This window comes from Macaca nemestrina, chromosome 12, assembly GCF_043159975.1.
Source record: "Macaca nemestrina isolate mMacNem1 chromosome 12, mMacNem.hap1, whole genome shotgun sequence".
NCBI classification, from domain to species: Eukaryota; Metazoa; Chordata; class Mammalia; order Primates; family Cercopithecidae; genus Macaca; species Macaca nemestrina.
The window spans coordinates 78,938,804-78,955,428 of NC_092136.1; the positions used below are offsets into that span (position 1 = coordinate 78,938,804).

The following is a 16,625-nucleotide window of genomic DNA, read 5'->3' on the forward strand; positions in this document are numbered from 1 at the left end:
GCAATGGCTGGTACCTGTTGCTCCTTTCCATGTTTTGTGCTTCCTTCGGGAACTCTTGTAGAGCAGGCCTGGTGGTGACAAAATCTCTCAGCATTTGCTTGTCTGTAAAGGATTTTATTTCTCTTTCACTTATGAAACTTGTTTGGCTGGATATGAAATTCTCGGTTGAAAATTCTTTTCTTTAAGAAGGTTGAATATTGGCCCCCACTCTCTTCTGGCTTGGAGAGTTTCTGCAGAGATATCTGCTATTAGTCTGATGGGCTTCCTTTTGTGTGTAACCTGACCTTTCTCTCTGGCTGCCCTTAACAGTTTTTCCTTCATTTCACCTTTGTTGAATCTGACAATTATGTGTCTTGGAGTTGCTCTTCTCGAGGAGTATCTTTGTGGCATTCTCTGTATTTCCTGAATTTGAATGTTGGCCTGCCTTACTAGGTTGGGGAAGTTCTCCTGGATGATATCCTACAGAGTGTTTTCCAACTTGGTTCCATTGTCCCCGTCACTTTCAGGCACACCAATCAGACGTAGATTTGGTCTTTTCACATAATCCCATATTTTTTGGAGGCTTTGTTCATTTCTTTTCATTCTTTTTTCTCTGCACTTCCCTTCTCACTTCATTTCATTCATTTGATCTTCAATCGCTGATAGTCTTTCTTCCAGTTGATCAAGTTGGTTACTGAAGCTTGTGCATTTGTCACGTAGCTCTTGTGGTATAGTTTTCATCTCTGTCAGTTCTTTTAAGGTCTTCTCTTCATTGATTATTCTAGTTATCCATTCATCCATTCTTTTTTCAAGGTTTTTAGTTTTTTTGCGCTGGTTATGTAGTTCCTCCTTTAGCTCTGAGAAGTTTGATTGACAGAAGCCTTCTCTCAACTCGTCAAAGTCATTCTCCGTCCAGCTTTCTTCCATTGCTGGCGATGAGCTGCATTCCTTTGGAGGAGGAGATGTGCTCTGACTTTTTGAATTTCCAGCTTTTCTGCCCTGCTTTTTCCCCATCTTTCTGGTTTTATCTGCCATTGGTCTTTGATGATGGTGATGTACTGATGGGGTTTTGGTGTGGGTGTCCCTTCTGTTTGTTAGTTTTCCTTCTAACAGTCAGGACCCTCAGCTGTAGGTCTGTTGGAGTTTGCTTGAGGTCCACTGCAGACCCTGTTTCCCTGGGTATCAGCAGCGGAGGCTGCAAAAGATAGAGTATTGCTGAATAGTGAGTGTTGCTGTCTGATTGTTGCTCTGGAAGCTTCGTCTCAGGGGTGTACCCCGCCGTGTGAGGTGTGAGGTGTCTGTCTGCACCTAGTGGGGGATGTCTCTCAATTAAGCTACTCAGGGGTCAGGCACCCACTTGAGCAGGCAGTCTGTCCGTTCTCAGATCTCAACCTCCATGCTGGGTGATCCACTTCTCTCTTCAAAGCTGTCAGACAGGGGCATTTACCTGTGCTGAGGTTTCTGCTGCTTTTTGTTTAGCTGTGCCCTGTCCCCAGAGGAGGAGTCTACAGAGGCAGTCTGGCCTCCTTGAGCTGCATTGGGCTCCACCCAGTTTGAGCTTCCCAGCGGCTTTGTTTACCTACTTAAGCCTCAGCAATGGCAGGTGCCCCTCCCCCAGACTGGCTGCTGCTTTGCAGTTAGATCTCAGACTGCTGTGCTAGCAATGAGGGAGGCTCTGTGGGCATGGGACCCTCTGGGCCAGGTGTGGGATTTAATCTCCTGGTGTGCCGTTTGCTAAGACCCTTGGTAAAGTGCAGTATTAGGGTGGGAGTTACCCGATTTTCCAGGTGTTGTGAGTCTCAATTTCCTTTGGCTAGGAAAAGGAATTCCCTTCCCCCTTGCGCTTCCCAGGTGAGGCGATGCCTCGTCCTGTTTCAGCTCAAGCTGGTCGGGCTGCACCTGCACACCAGCGCCAACTGTCTGACACGCCCCAGTGAGATGAACCCAGTACCTCAGTTGAAAATGCAGAAATCACCCATCTTCTATGTCGCTCTCGCTGGGAGCTGGAAGCTGGAGCTGTTCCTATTTGGCCATCTTGGGCGCGCCCCCCAGTAATTCCATTTTAAGTTCTTTGACCAATAACCTCACTGCTTTCCACAATGACTGAACTAATTTACATTCCCAGCAGTAGTGTATAAGTGTTCTCTTTGCTCCACAATGTTGCCAGCATCTGTTATTTTTTTATATTTTAATAATGGCCATTCTAACTGGTGTGAGATGGTATCTCTTGATGGTGAGAACCCCTGCAAGATTATACTATGTAAACAGCAAAATCAGGCTTTGAAGCCAGATTTCTCCATCTTCTATACCTGTGCTGTTTGTTGACTTTTGCTTCATCCTTGAGTTCTATCTCATCATCTTTTTCAAAATTGAACCACCAGGAGCCAGCAGCATCTCCAACCCTGTAACTACTGGTTGAACAGACCATTGAATGGCTTCTAGAACTCCCTGCTGCCTGAATGCAATCCTCTCCATAAAATGCTGCACACCCCTGGTAATCAATCTGTGACCTCCTTCTCTGTATGGAGCTTGGTTTTAAAATCTCATGTTTAGAAAGCATAACTAAATTATGAGAGAGAGAAAAAAAGAAGATCATTAAAAGCCTGTGCACTGGAATAAGGGCTATTTATACCTAAAGAGCTAGTGACATATGAATTAAGGGTAAAATAAAAAAAAAATTGGTTGAAAATCAACAAAGTATTTCCTCTGATTCCATTTAGAAACAATTTAAAATATTCAGTTTGTTTATCTTTAAAATTAAGAGGCAAAAAGAGGGGTGATCAACTTCTATCTAAAGTGCAGTACAATTATTGATGAAAGAGGGCCTGAAGGAGGCTGGGCAGTACTGGAAGATACAATGGGGGAAAAATGTGGAAGGAAAATTGGGGAAAGAGGAAGCAAATGCAGAGGGCAAGACAGTAAGGGAACATTCTCATTGTTATACAATGCACAGAACCTGCCACAGTTTTAAAGTATCTAGATAGAAGGACTGTATCCTGGAAAGTCTTGCCTTCCCCTTGGGTTGGGATTTCTAATGCTCCCAAGGTGAACCAGTTCCCAAGACTATGATGTTCTGCTTTTAAAGTCTAGCCTTAGGGTAGAGAAAGGCCTTTGTTGCATAGTGGAGAGCCTCTGAACTCTCAAAATAATGTTGCCAAGCACTGAGAAAAACACCAAAGGAAGAGAATGAGAAAAATAGAGGCACCCAAGTCACTGTGATATTCATTAAAAATAGATTTCTGACCCTACTAGAGTTAAACTTGAGCCCCACAGGGCTGGTGCACAACCGAGGACTCCCTGCCTGGCTTCCTGCCTTCTCTGTTTAAGGCCTGCGTCCTTACTGCTTCTATTTACCTTATTTCTTGCCGGTAGGTCTGTCTGCAAGAGTCCTTGTCACCTTCCCAACTGAGGTCCCCTAACCGCTTCTTCAGTTTCCTTGGGTAACTTATACTCAGTTTGTTTCCTCATTTTCCAACATGAGGAAAATGATACTTTCACAGTCTTCAGCTGCTTGTGTTGATGGACACAAGGACTTCATAGTCACTTGCTCAGCTGGAAGCATTTTATGATTTGGTTTGTGACTCTTACCCATTCATGTAATTTATCAACCAAATCAGGATACCTTTAGAGCTGAACAGAGCCCTGTTGATAATTACATGGAAACAAGAGCCATACATGGACTGTTCTGGGCTAAATGTATGGTCATCCCAGTGATAGACTCACAGTAAAGAGATACTACCATCCTAAGCAATCGCATTATACCTTGTAATGAGTATTATCACACAAACAGTAACAATTCTATTTTCTTTCAGAAAGATAAACAAGAAGTGAGGCATACATTCAGGAGAGTGAGAGGGATAAAGGGAAAGAAAGAGGATGAGGATGAGAACAAAAGAGAGGAAGAGACTTAGGTGATACCTTTGAAGGTACTAGAGTGAATGTTGATAGCTTAGGTCCACTCTTATGTTTATACAGGAGATACTGGTCCTTTGAAATGTTAGCTGTTCTATTTCCTTAATTCTAAGAGAAACACCTTTTCACATTTTAATTATTCTGAAATCGGAATGTGTATTACAAGGGATGTCAGAAAGAACTCTTTAGCTCCTAGGAAGAGGAATAATTTGTGACAGAGTTGTTATTGTGTACACGTGTATGAACTTGCAATGCACAGAAGGTAGATCTGTTCAGACTAACAACTGAGTTGATATATTTGCATTGGTAGCACCATATGTGGTTAAATTTTACATTAAATCTGGATTTATAATAATTATTTGAAATGGCCTCAAAGACTGTATTGTGATGTCACACTATAGCAAAAAGTTAATGCCTGCAGAGAACAACTGGCACATTCCAAGCAGTGCAATTAAAGGCACCGGAATGCACCAAGTACCTTCAGGTGGTTCATAGAATTTTCAAGTCTAATAAAGGTAGATATGGACAAGCGATGTTTCAAGAACTACAACTTAGGTGCCTATGATATCTGGTAGAAGGTTAGGCTGACTTTCAACAGAAATTTTTTAATCTCTAGAGATAACTAGTTTAATTAAGGAAATAACAAAAAAGAGCCATGAGTTTCACCATATAGCTAATCTAGATCAAATTGTGTTCTTCCTCCATTTGCCTTGAAATTGCACTGTCAATTGAAAAGGTGTTAAAGAGGACAAGAGATGTAAATGAGGCTCACTCCCTGATGCAATGCATAGCTGCAGATGGCCAAAAGGAATTCCGAAGAATTCTAAGTGTTAAGAAGGATTAGATTCAAATTTTGATCACGACACTTAAAATAAATGGTGGGTATATGGGTAAATTAATGTTGTAGAGCAGGAGTTTGTTTAGCTAATTTTCACATTTATTTCACCCTCTTACCTGCCAATGATTACTGCCCTAGCATTATTGAATTAATGGTCTGTTTCATAATTGACACTGTTTAAAGTTAAGGAAGTAGAATACTTGTCAGCCCACAACTGCCTTAATATTCATCTTTGGAGGCTCTACCATCAAATGAATAACCCAATTTTCCTACCCTGATGGGCAAAGGTAATAACTAGAACACTATAATTTCCAGAACTGAACCAGAAAACCAGATTTCTGGTTTAAATTGGTTAAACTGACAAAGAATCAGGTTTAGCACTAAGGAGAGATTTGTACTTCTGATATTATTATACATTGTAATGTATAATAATACATTTTTCTCAATTCCTGAATTAAGAAAAATGTAGACTGTGATACTGATACCACTAAAGGATAATATAAAATTATTTAATTTTGATAGCATTCATGTCACATCAATGCAGAAATTTAAAAAATTAACCAGATATGAATTATGAAGTGGCTATTAGAATATTTAACATTAAGGGTGAATACCAGATGAAAAAATGTATTTTTTTTTTAAATCCAGAATTAGAAACTTTACCCTCAATGTAAAATGAAACATTCATTGACTGTGCTTCTTACATTACTTCTTTTAGATTTTAAGTGTCTCACTTTGGAAAGCTAGCATTTACTAGACCACTCAAAAAGCTGAGGAAAAAAAGAGCAAAACACATCAGCTAAAAGGGTAATCACTTGTGTGATGAGAACACTATTTTCTTTCTATTTTTAATAGAGTATTGGCAGAAATATTTTTGTTCAGATTACAGACAAATCATTCTATCTCACTTACCAAAAAGTAAAAACTGATTTCAAATGAGGAAATAAAATATTATTTCCCTGTTAAATACATAATTTTACTGACCATGTATTTGCTGCTCTGTTCTATATTAAAGTTTGCAATTAAACCAGATTAAACAATATGGTAAGGGTATAAATCATTTTCTGCAGGTGTGCTGAGGAACGCAACTAAAATATTCCTTGCAACTTATTTCAGGTGGCATTTTGGGATTTTAAGATGTGCACAATATGTTTTTCAAAGGTAATTGAAATTCTGATTTTGTTTTTCATGCTGTTAAAAAATGGAAAGAATTTGAGTATACCAATGTTTTCAACAATGTGCCAACAATCCAAAAGTGATTACATTGTACTTGGATGGGATAAATAGAAATGGAATTGGCTTAGAACCAAAAATAAAAATAGTAAAGAATTCGCGATATGTGCTGATGGGAATGTGGGAAGGGATGGAGTAATATGTGGAGAGGTTGCTGGAGGACATATACAGACTTTATGTTCTCAACCAAAATCACAAGGTTTGTTACTCCAAATGTAACAGTGGGAACAATAGAATAGATAATCATGGCTGCCTCAGAAAAATCCAAAATTTGCCCTTCCAAGGTGTAGTAAAATATTGACAAAGGTGTTAGTATGGGGAAAACTATAAATAAGAAACCAATTACTGTAAAGTGAATTATATTTTTTGGACTTGTTTCTGTTTTCCCCAAATTATTGCTAGTGGCACAAGGCAAAATGTGTGGGTATGAAAAAAAATGTGTTATGTTAACTGTGCCTTCTGAGTACATTTATTATTTCCAATCTGCATTTATGCATCCAGAAATATGTTGTGCTACAAACAAGAAACAACTCAGTCTCCAGAATCAACTCTTTTTTTTTTTATAGAAACAAAAAACAAGCTTCTTATCACACAACTCTAGGTATTGTGTCTCCCAATAAACAAAACTCCAAATCAACCTTCCCTCACACAAAAAAGAACAATATCTCATACAAAAACAACAAAACATGCTCTGAAGAAGAGACTAGAATAGATAACATGTCTGGAAATATATTCCATTCTTCCATTAGAATGCAGCTTATGTGAAGGTCAGAAATCTTTTCAGAAAGTTTTAAAATATCTTGTTTTAATGTCTGCCCTTTGATTTATTTTCCAATCTGGGGTAAGTTTTCATCTTGTCACCAACATTTCAATAACATATCAAACCAAAAAAGTTACAGAAGCAAAACTTCATTATTGAACATCAGGTATATTTACAATGTGAATAACTTTTTGAACAAGACAAAAAAGTGATGATTTTTTTTAAGATATATTTGTCACTTTGTAACAGGATCCCTTCAAACACAAAAGCTTTCTAGGGGATTTAAATGTTATGTATGGTTTTTAATAAATTTTATATATGGTTTATACACAACTCTTCCACAATGCAACTGTGGCCCAAAGGAAGTATACCTCTAAAGGTGTATCTTATAACTATATATCCAGAGTAATATACTAGGCACAGGTGTGGGCAGAACTCTGATGACTTTGGGACAGATTTGAGAATTATGAATAAAAATGACCCAAGAATAGAGAAAATTAAACAAATCAAGCTTTCACCATAACTTGGCTCATGACAAAAGGTGACAAATGAGAAGTGAAGAACCATATAACTCACCAATATAACCAATGTTTGTCACCAGAGACCCATGACAAATCCAAGCTTCATTGAACAGTGATCTATAAAGAGAAGGAAGAAAAGAGTTATCACTTTTGTGGAAATGAAAATATTTGTGTGCAAGGAGTGCAATTTGGAAACATTCTGTTAGAACCATATTTCAAGGCAGGCTTGGGCATAGGGTAAAGAGAGAAAGAGTGTCTATTACAATTGACTTGCTTTTACTTCTTCAGCTACAACTTCATACATATATTATACAGGTATCCTTTCTGGTGAGTTGAGACCAATACTAGCCCTCAGCAAAAAGTAACTAACAAAAGTTTAATGAAAACCCTCTATTGGAATATTAAATACCATTTTTTTTTTCTGTTCTTTCTAAAGAGCACATCTCATCAAATTACTTCTTCGCTTGAAGAGGCTTCCCACTTTGAGGGTCAAGGCAAGACATCTTAACAGGGTTTATAATGCTCTTCAGGACCTGATCCCAGCTTCCTTTCCTTCCCAACTTGGTTTCTCCACCCAGACATACTAATTCATTTGCATCACTAGAAATTCACACATTTGCCATTGCCCATAGGCCTTTGAGTATGAGGATCCCTCTGCCTAGAAAAACATGCCTCCCCTGTTCTCACAAAAATCTCTTGCCTGCCTGACTTTGTTCTCAGGATTCTGAGACTTTGTCCTCAGGATTCAGGCAATTATTATCTCCTCTAGAAACCTCCTTTGGCAACCAGAGGCTCACTCAGGTGCACACCCACCAGACTCTTGCAGCATCTAATTTCTAATTTTACCTAGCATTTAGAAGTTTAGGTTGTGACAGTTTACTAAATGGTGTCAGGTTATTGTTTGATATTTTTATATATCTTATTTAGAGTTTCTGACTTATAGCAAGTGCTCAATAAATGTCTGATGCATAACTATACGGACTGAGTGAATCGGCATATGACAGAACAAGTGAATAATTTAGTCATGATCCAGCATTTTTATGCCAGGGACTTAGCTAAATTCATTACAAATATTTGCTCTGCATTTTTTGGCCCAGAGTCTGTCTTCTTGTGATGTAAATTGGTTGTCTTAATTCTCTAAACCCATTCCATTTTCAAGATTGGTTATTCTTCGGTCTTCTAGCTTGAGTTTCTGGTGTTTAATTATCAAAAATTAGTTTGCTAGATAAGACCTGTTTGAGCTGACTTTCTTGAACTTGACTCTTAATTCATGTTAGGAGTCTGCCATAAACAACTGGAAAAGAAAACATGAAAGTAATTCCATTTACGATAGCTAGAAATAAAATAAAATACCTAGAAATAAACTTTTAAAAAGTGAAATATTTCAATAAAAAATACTATAAAACATTGATAAAAGAAATTGAAGAGGATACAAAACATGAAAAGATATTCCATGTTCATGGATTTGGAGAATCAATATTGTAAAAATGCTCATACTACTCAAAGCAATCTACAGATTCAGTGCAATCCCTATAAAAATACTAATTACATTCTTCACAGAAATAGGAAAAAAAATCCTAAGATTTATATAAAACCAAAAAAGGGCCAGAATGGCCAAAGAAATGCTGAGCAAAAAGAATGCTAGAGACATCACACTACCTGACTTCAAAATGTATTACAAGGTATGTAATCAAACCAGCATGGTATTAGCATAAAAACGAATACATATATACCAATGAAACAGAAGACAGAACCCAGAAATAAATCTACCCATTTAAAGTCAAATCTTTTTGACAAAGGTGTCAAGAATGTGCATTGAAGAAAGGACAGTCTCTTCAATAAATGGTGCTAGGAAAACTGAATATCCATACACAGAAGAGTAAAACTAGGCCTCTATCAGAAAACAGCCTAAAAAGGCAAATCTAAGAGTTATTGGTCTTAAACAGGAAGTAGAAAAACAGACAGGGATAGACAGTTTACTGAAAGGAATAATAACAGAGGACTTCCCACACCTAGAGAAAGATATCAGTATACAAGTACAAGAAGGTTGTAGAATACCAAGTGGATTTAACCCAAAGAAGACTATCTCAAGGTATTTAACAATCAAATTTCCAAAGGTCAATGATCAAGAAAGAATTCTAAAAGACACAAGAAAAAATAAACAAGTAACATACAATGGAGTTCCAATATGTTGGCAGCAGACTTTTCAGTGGACACCTTACAGACCAGGAGAGACTGATATGGCATATTTAAAGTGCTGAAGGAAAATAAAACCTTTTATTCTAGAAACGTATATGCAGAAAAGATATCATTTAAACATGAAGCAGATACAGAGACTTTCCCAGACAAACAAAGGCTGAGGAATTTCATTAATACCAGACCTGTCCTACAAGAAATACTAAAGGGAGTTCTTTAATTTGAAAGAAAAGAATGTTGATGAATAACAAGAAATCATCTGAAGGTGCAAAAATCACTGGTAATAGTAAGTACACAGAAAAACAGAGAATATTTGATATAGTTTGGCTCTGTGTCCCCACCCAAATATCATCTTGAATTGTACTCCCATAATTCCCACATGTTGTGGGAGGGACCCAGTGGGAAATCATTTGAATCATGGGAGCGGTTTCCCCGATACCACTCTCGTGATGGTGAATAAGTCTCATGAGATCTGATGGGTTTATCAAAGGTTTCTGCTTTTGCATCTCACTCCTTTTCTCTTGCTGCCGCCATGTACGAAGTGCCTTTCCCTGTCTCTACTAAAAAAAAAAATACAAAATTAGCTGGGTGTGGTGGCACATGCCTGTAATCTCAGCTACTAGGGAGGCTGAGGCAGGAGAATCGCTTGAACCCGGGTGGTGGAGGTTGTGGTGAGCCGAGATTGTGCCACTGCACTCCAGCCTGGGCAACAAGAGCAAAGCTCCATCTCAAAAAAAAAAAAAAAAAAAAAAAAAAAAAAAGTGCCTTTCACTTCCTGCCATGATTCTGAGGCCTCCCCAGCCATGTGAAACTGTAAGTCCAGTTAAACCTCTTTTTCTTCCCAGTCTTGGGTAAGTCTTTATCAGCAGCATGAAAACGGCCTAATACAATATTATAACACTATAATTGTGGCATATAAACTACTCATATCTTGAGGAGAAAGGCTAAAAGATAAACCAATCAAAAATAATAACTACGACTTTTCAAGATATGCACAGTACAATAAAATATAAATAGAAACAACAAAAAGCTAAAAATCAGGAAGACAAAGTTTTTTAGTTTTCTCTTTGCTTTCTTTGTTTATTAGTTTGTTTATGCGATCAGTGTTAAATTGTCACAGTTTAAAATAATTGGTTTTAAGACAGTATTTACAAGCCTCATGGTAACCTCAAATCTAAAAGCATACAATAAATATACAAAATATAAAAAACAGGAAACTAGATCATTTCACCAGAGAAAATCACCTTCACTAAACGGAAGACAGGAATAAAAGAAAGAAGAAAGAGAAGACCACAAAACAACCAAAAATAAATAATAAAATGGCAGGAGAAAATCCTGACTTATCAATAATAACACTGAATATAAATGGACTAAACTCTCCAATCAAAAGGCACAGAGTCCAAAAACAAAAAAAGTCACAGAGTGGTGAATGGATAAGAAAACAAACCCAAAGATCCATTGCCTATTGGAAACATACTTCACCTATAAAGACAGAGACTGCAAACAAAGGGATGGAAAAAGAAAAAAAACATTCAATGCAAATAGAAAAAAAGAAAGAACTGCAGAAGCTATACTTCTTTTTTTTTCTTTTTGAAATGGAGTCTTGCTCTGCTGCCCAGGCTGTAGTGCTGCGGTGCAATCTTGGTTCACTGCAACCTCCGCCTCCCGGGTTCCAACTATTCTCCTTCCTCAGCCTCCTGAGTAGCTGGGATTATAGGTGCATGCCTCCATGCTCATGTAATTTTTGTATTTTTAGCAGAGAAGAGGTTTCACCATGTTGGCCAGGCTGGTCTCAAACTCCTGACCTTGTGATCTGCCCGGCTTGGCCTCCCAAAGTGGTGTGATTACAGGTATGAGTCACCACTCCCAGCCAGAAGCTCTACTTATAGCAGACAAAATAGATTTCAAGACAAAAACTATAAAAAGAGACAGAGAAGGTCAAAAGTGTCAAATCAGGAAGAAGATGTAACAACTATAAATATATATGTACCCAACACTGGTGAACCAAGATATATAAGGCAAATATTATTAGAGCCAAAGAGAGAGAGAGAGATCTCAATACAATAACAGCTAGAGACATCAATGCCCCACTTTTAGAGTTGGACAGATCATCCAGACAAAATCAACAAACAAACATCACTTAATCTGCACTATAGACTAAACGGACCTAGTAGATATATTTACAGAACATTTCATCTGATGACTGCAGAATATACCTTCTTCTCATCAGTACATGGATCATTCTCAAGGATACACCATAAGTTAGGCTACAAAACTAATGTTAAAAATTCAACATAATTGAAAGCATATCAAGTATCTTCTCTGACCACAATGGAATATAACTAGAAATCAGTAACAAGAGGAATTCTGGAAACTATACAAACACATGGAAATTAAACAATATGCTCCTGAATGATAGTTAGTTATTGAAAATATTAAGAAGGAAATTTAAAAATTTCTTGAAACAAATGATAATGAAAACACAACATACCAAAAACTATGGGATACAATGAAAGCAGTATTGAAAGGAAAGTTTATAGCTATATGCACCTACATCAAAAAAGTAGAAAAACTTCAAATAAACAAGCTAATAACACATCTTAAGGCAGTAGAGAATCAAGAGCAAACCAAACCAAAAATTAGTAGAAGAAAAGAAATAATAAATATCTGTACAGAAATAAATGAAATTGAAATAAAAAATACAAAAGATCAACAAAATTAAAAGTTGCTTTTTTGAAAACATATGTAAATGAACAAACCTTTAGCCAGACTAAGAAAACCAGAGGGAAAACCAATAAATAAGATCAGAGATGAAAACAGACATTACAGTTAATAACACAGAAAGGAGGAAGGAATACTTCCAGACTCATTCTCTGATTTCATTACCCTGGTAACAAAACCAGACAAAGACACATCAAAAAACAAACAAAACTGCAGGCCAATATCACTGATGAACAGTGATACAAAAATCCTCAACAAAATATTAGCAAATGGAATTCAACAACATATTTATTAGGTCAGTGTAAAAGTCATTGCCATTTTAATGGCAAAACTGCAATTACTTTTGCACTGACCTAATAAAAAGCATTCATTATGATCAAGTGGGATTTATCCCAGGGATATAGGGATGCAAGTAGGGTTCAACATAAGCAAATCAATCAATGTCATGGATCAATCAGTGTGATATGTCATATCAACAGAATGAAGAACAAAAACCATATGAACACTTCAATTGATGCTGAAAAGGGATTTGATAAAATTCAACATCCCTTCATGATAAAAATCCTAAAAAAAAATAAGTATAGAAAGAACATATCTAAACACAATAAGAGCCATATATGGCAGACCCACAGCTAGTATCACACTAAATGGGATAAAACTGAAGGCCTTTCCTTTAAGATCTGGAACATGACAATGATGCTCACTGTTACTAAAGACAAAAACTGTATTTTTAGTACTACAGTACTGGAAATCCTAGCTAGAGAAATCAGATAAAATAAATAAATAAAGGGCATTGAAATTGGCAAGGAAGAAGTCAAATTATCTTTGTAGCTGATATGATCTGATACTTGAAAAAATCGAGACTCTACAAAAAACTATTAGAACTGATAAATAAATTCAGTAAAATTGCCAGACACAAAGTCAACATACAAAACTTAGTATCATTTCTACATACCAACAATGAACAATCTGAAAAAGAAATCAAGAAAGAAACTTGATTTGCAAATTAAATACCTAGGAATAAACTTAACCAAATTATTGAGGTATCTCTACAATGAAAACTATAAAACATTGATGTAAGAAATGAAGAGGACACAAAAAAGGAAAGATATTCCATGTTCATAAATTGGAATAATGAATAATATTAAAAATATCCATTCTACCTAAAGCAATCTACAGAGTCAGTGCAATTTCTATCAAAACACCAATGACATTCTTCACTGGGGTAGAAAAAACAATCCACAAATTTCCATGGAATCACAAAAGACTCAGAATAGCCAAAGCTATCCAAAGCAAAAAGAACAAAACTGGAGTAATCACATTACCTGACTTCAAATTATACTACAAATCTACAATAACCCAAACAGCATAGTACTGGCATAAAACAGACATGCAGACCAATGGGACAGAATAGAGAACACAGAAACAAATCCATACCTGCACAATGAACTCACTTTTAACAAAGGTGCCAAGAACATATACTGTGAAAAGGACAGTCTCTTAAATAAGAGGTGCTGGGAAAACTAGATATCCATACGCAGAAGAAAGTAACTAGACCCCTATCTCTGGCCACATACAACAATCAAAACAAAATGGATGACAGACTTAAATCTAAGACCTTAAACTATGAAACTAGAGAAAGAAAACATTGGGGAAACTCTCCAGGACATTGGACTAGGCAAAAATTTTTTCAGTAGTACCCAAAAAGCATAGTCAACCAAAGCAAACATTGACTAATGGGATCATCTCAAGCTAAAAAGCTTCTGCATAGCAAAGGAAACAATTAACAAAGTGAAGAGACAACCCATAGAATGGGAGAAAATACTTGCGAAATAACCATCTGACAAAGGATTATAATCAGAATATATAAAAAGCTCACAAACAACTCAATAGGAAAACATCTAATAATCTGATTAAAAATGGGCAAAAGATCTGAAGAGACATTTCTTAAAAGAAGACATTCAAATGGCCAACAGGTATATGAAAAGGTTCTAAACATTACTGATCATCAGAGAAATGCAAATCAAAGCTACAATGAGGTATCATTTCACCCCAGTTAAAATGGCCTTTATCCAAATGACAGGCAGTAATAAACGCTGGGGAGGATTTGGAAAAACAGTAGGTTTTCATTCCTACTGTAGGTAGGAATGTAAGTTAGTATAGTCGCTATGGAGAACAGTATGGAAGTTCCTTAAAAAACTAAAAATAAAGCTATCATATAACCCAGGAATCCCACTGCCAGGTATATACCAAAAGAAAGGAAATCAGTATATCAAAGATATAACCGCACTCCCGTGTTTACTGTGGCACTATTCATAACAGCCAAGATTTGGAAGCAATCTAATGGTCCAGCAGATGAACAGATTAAAAAAATGTAGTACACACAATATAATACTATTCAGCTACAAAAATGAAATCCTGTCATTTACAATAACATGAATGGAACTGGAAGAAATTATGCTAAGTGACATAAGCCAGGCACAGAAAGACAAACCTAGCACGTTATTACTAATATGTGGGTGCTAAAAAAAGTTGAACTCATGGAGATAGAGAGTAGAATGATGGTCACTACTGGCTGAGAAGGAGATGGTTAATTGATACAAAAATTCAGTTAGATTGAAGGAATAAGATCTATTGTTCAGTAGCACTATAGGGCAGCTATAGTTAACAATTTATTGTGTATTTCAAAATAATGTAAGAAGTGGAATTGGAATGCTCCTAACAAAGAAATGATAAATGCTTGAGGAGGTGGATATCCCAATTATCCTGATTTTATCATTACAAATTGTACGTTTATGTCAAAATATCACATGCCCTGTAAATATGAACAATTATTATGTATTCATTCATAATAGTTAAAAATATTTTTTTAAAAAAAGAAAAACAAAAAATGTTTTTAAAAAGAATCTATCAGAACTCTTCTTGCATAGTTCTGAATGAGGCTTTTGGCTTTTTCTTAAATGATAAGGCCTTGGAAGCTCTCAAAAATCCCAATAGGCTATCCAAATAGCCTAAATCAATTAGTTAAGCTCTTTGGTTGTTTTAAGAGGTTGGCAAACTATAGCCCATGGGCTGAATCTGGTCCACTTCTTGTTTTAATAAATAAAGTTTTATTAGAACACAGCCATGTCCATTTGTTTATATATTGTATCTGATTGCTTTTAGGCTACAATAGCAGAGGTGAGTAATTGGAACAGAGCCTATGTGACTTGCAGAGCCTAAAATATTTACTATCTTATCCTTTACAGAAAAGGTTTTCCAACTATTGGTCTAGATAATCTTCTCACATAAAGACAGCACCACTATACAATATTCATTACAGATGGTTATTCAGTTTTTCACTGGAGAGAAGTTTTTTAACTGCTGAGAAAGTCATTTAATTACTGGAAGACTGAATACAGATAGATCTCCCTTCTGTTAAAATTAAATCTATCTGCTAGAAAGAAAAGAATAAGATGTAAAAGACTCTAAAATCTTTTATTTATTTATTTGTTTATTTATTTTTATTATACTTTAAGTTCTAGGATACATGTGCACAACGTGAAGGTTTGTTACATGTGTATACATGTGCCATGTTGGTGTACTGCACCCATTAACTCATCATTTACATTAGGTATATCTCCTAATGCTATCCCTCACCATCCCTCCTCCTCACAATAGGCCCCAGTGTGTGATGTTCCGCTTCCTGTGTCCAAGTGATCTCATTGTTCGATTCCCACCTATGAGTGAGAACATGCGGTATTTGGTTTTCTGTTCTTGCGATAGTTTGCTGAGAATGATGGTTTCCAGCTGCATCCATGGACAAGAACTCATCCTTTATTACGGCTGCATAGTATTCCATGGTGTATATGTGCCACATTTTCTTAATCCAGTCTGTCACTGATGGACATTTGGGTTGATTCCAAGTCTTTGCTATTGTGAATAGTGCCACAATAAACATACGTGTGCATGTGTCTTTATAGCAGCATGATTTATAATACTTTGGGTATATACCCAGTAATGGGATGGCTGAGTCAAATGGTATTTTTAGTTCTAGATCCTTGAGGAATCACCACACTGTTTTCCACCATGGATGAACTAGTTTACAGTCCCACCAACAGTGTAAAAGTGTTCCTGTTTCTCCACATCCTCTCCAGCACCTGTTGTTTCCTGACTTTTTAATGATCGCCATTCTCATTGGTGTGAGATGGTATCTCATTGTGGTTTTGATTTGCATTTCTCTGATGGCGAGTGATGATGAGCATTTTTTCATGGGTCTGTTGGGTGTATGAATGTCTTCTTTTGAGAAGTGTCTGTTCATATGCTTTGCCCACTTTTTGATGGGGTTGTTTGTTTTTTCTTGCAAATTTGTTTGAGTTCTTTGTAGGTTCTGGATATTAGCCCTTTGTCAGATGAGTAGATTGCAAAAATGTTCTCCCATTCTGTAGGTTGCCTGTTCACTCTGACGGTAGTTTCTTTTGCTGTG

General features: G+C 36.5%; 1 protein-coding gene across 18 annotated transcripts in view; it reads right to left on the reverse strand.

Annotated features, from left to right (window-relative positions):
- Nucleotides 1–16,625, reverse strand: part of LOC105468948 (teneurin transmembrane protein 4) — a 3,228,145-nt gene that overhangs the window by 1,064,119 nt on the left and 2,147,401 nt on the right. For all 18 annotated transcript variants that reach the window (XM_071075888.1, XM_071075902.1, XM_071075903.1 and 15 more), the window contains one exon: nucleotides 7,299–7,360. The gene's annotated coding sequence lies outside the window, so the exon portion shown is untranslated. The remainder of the gene's footprint in view (nucleotides 1–7,298; nucleotides 7,361–16,625) is intronic.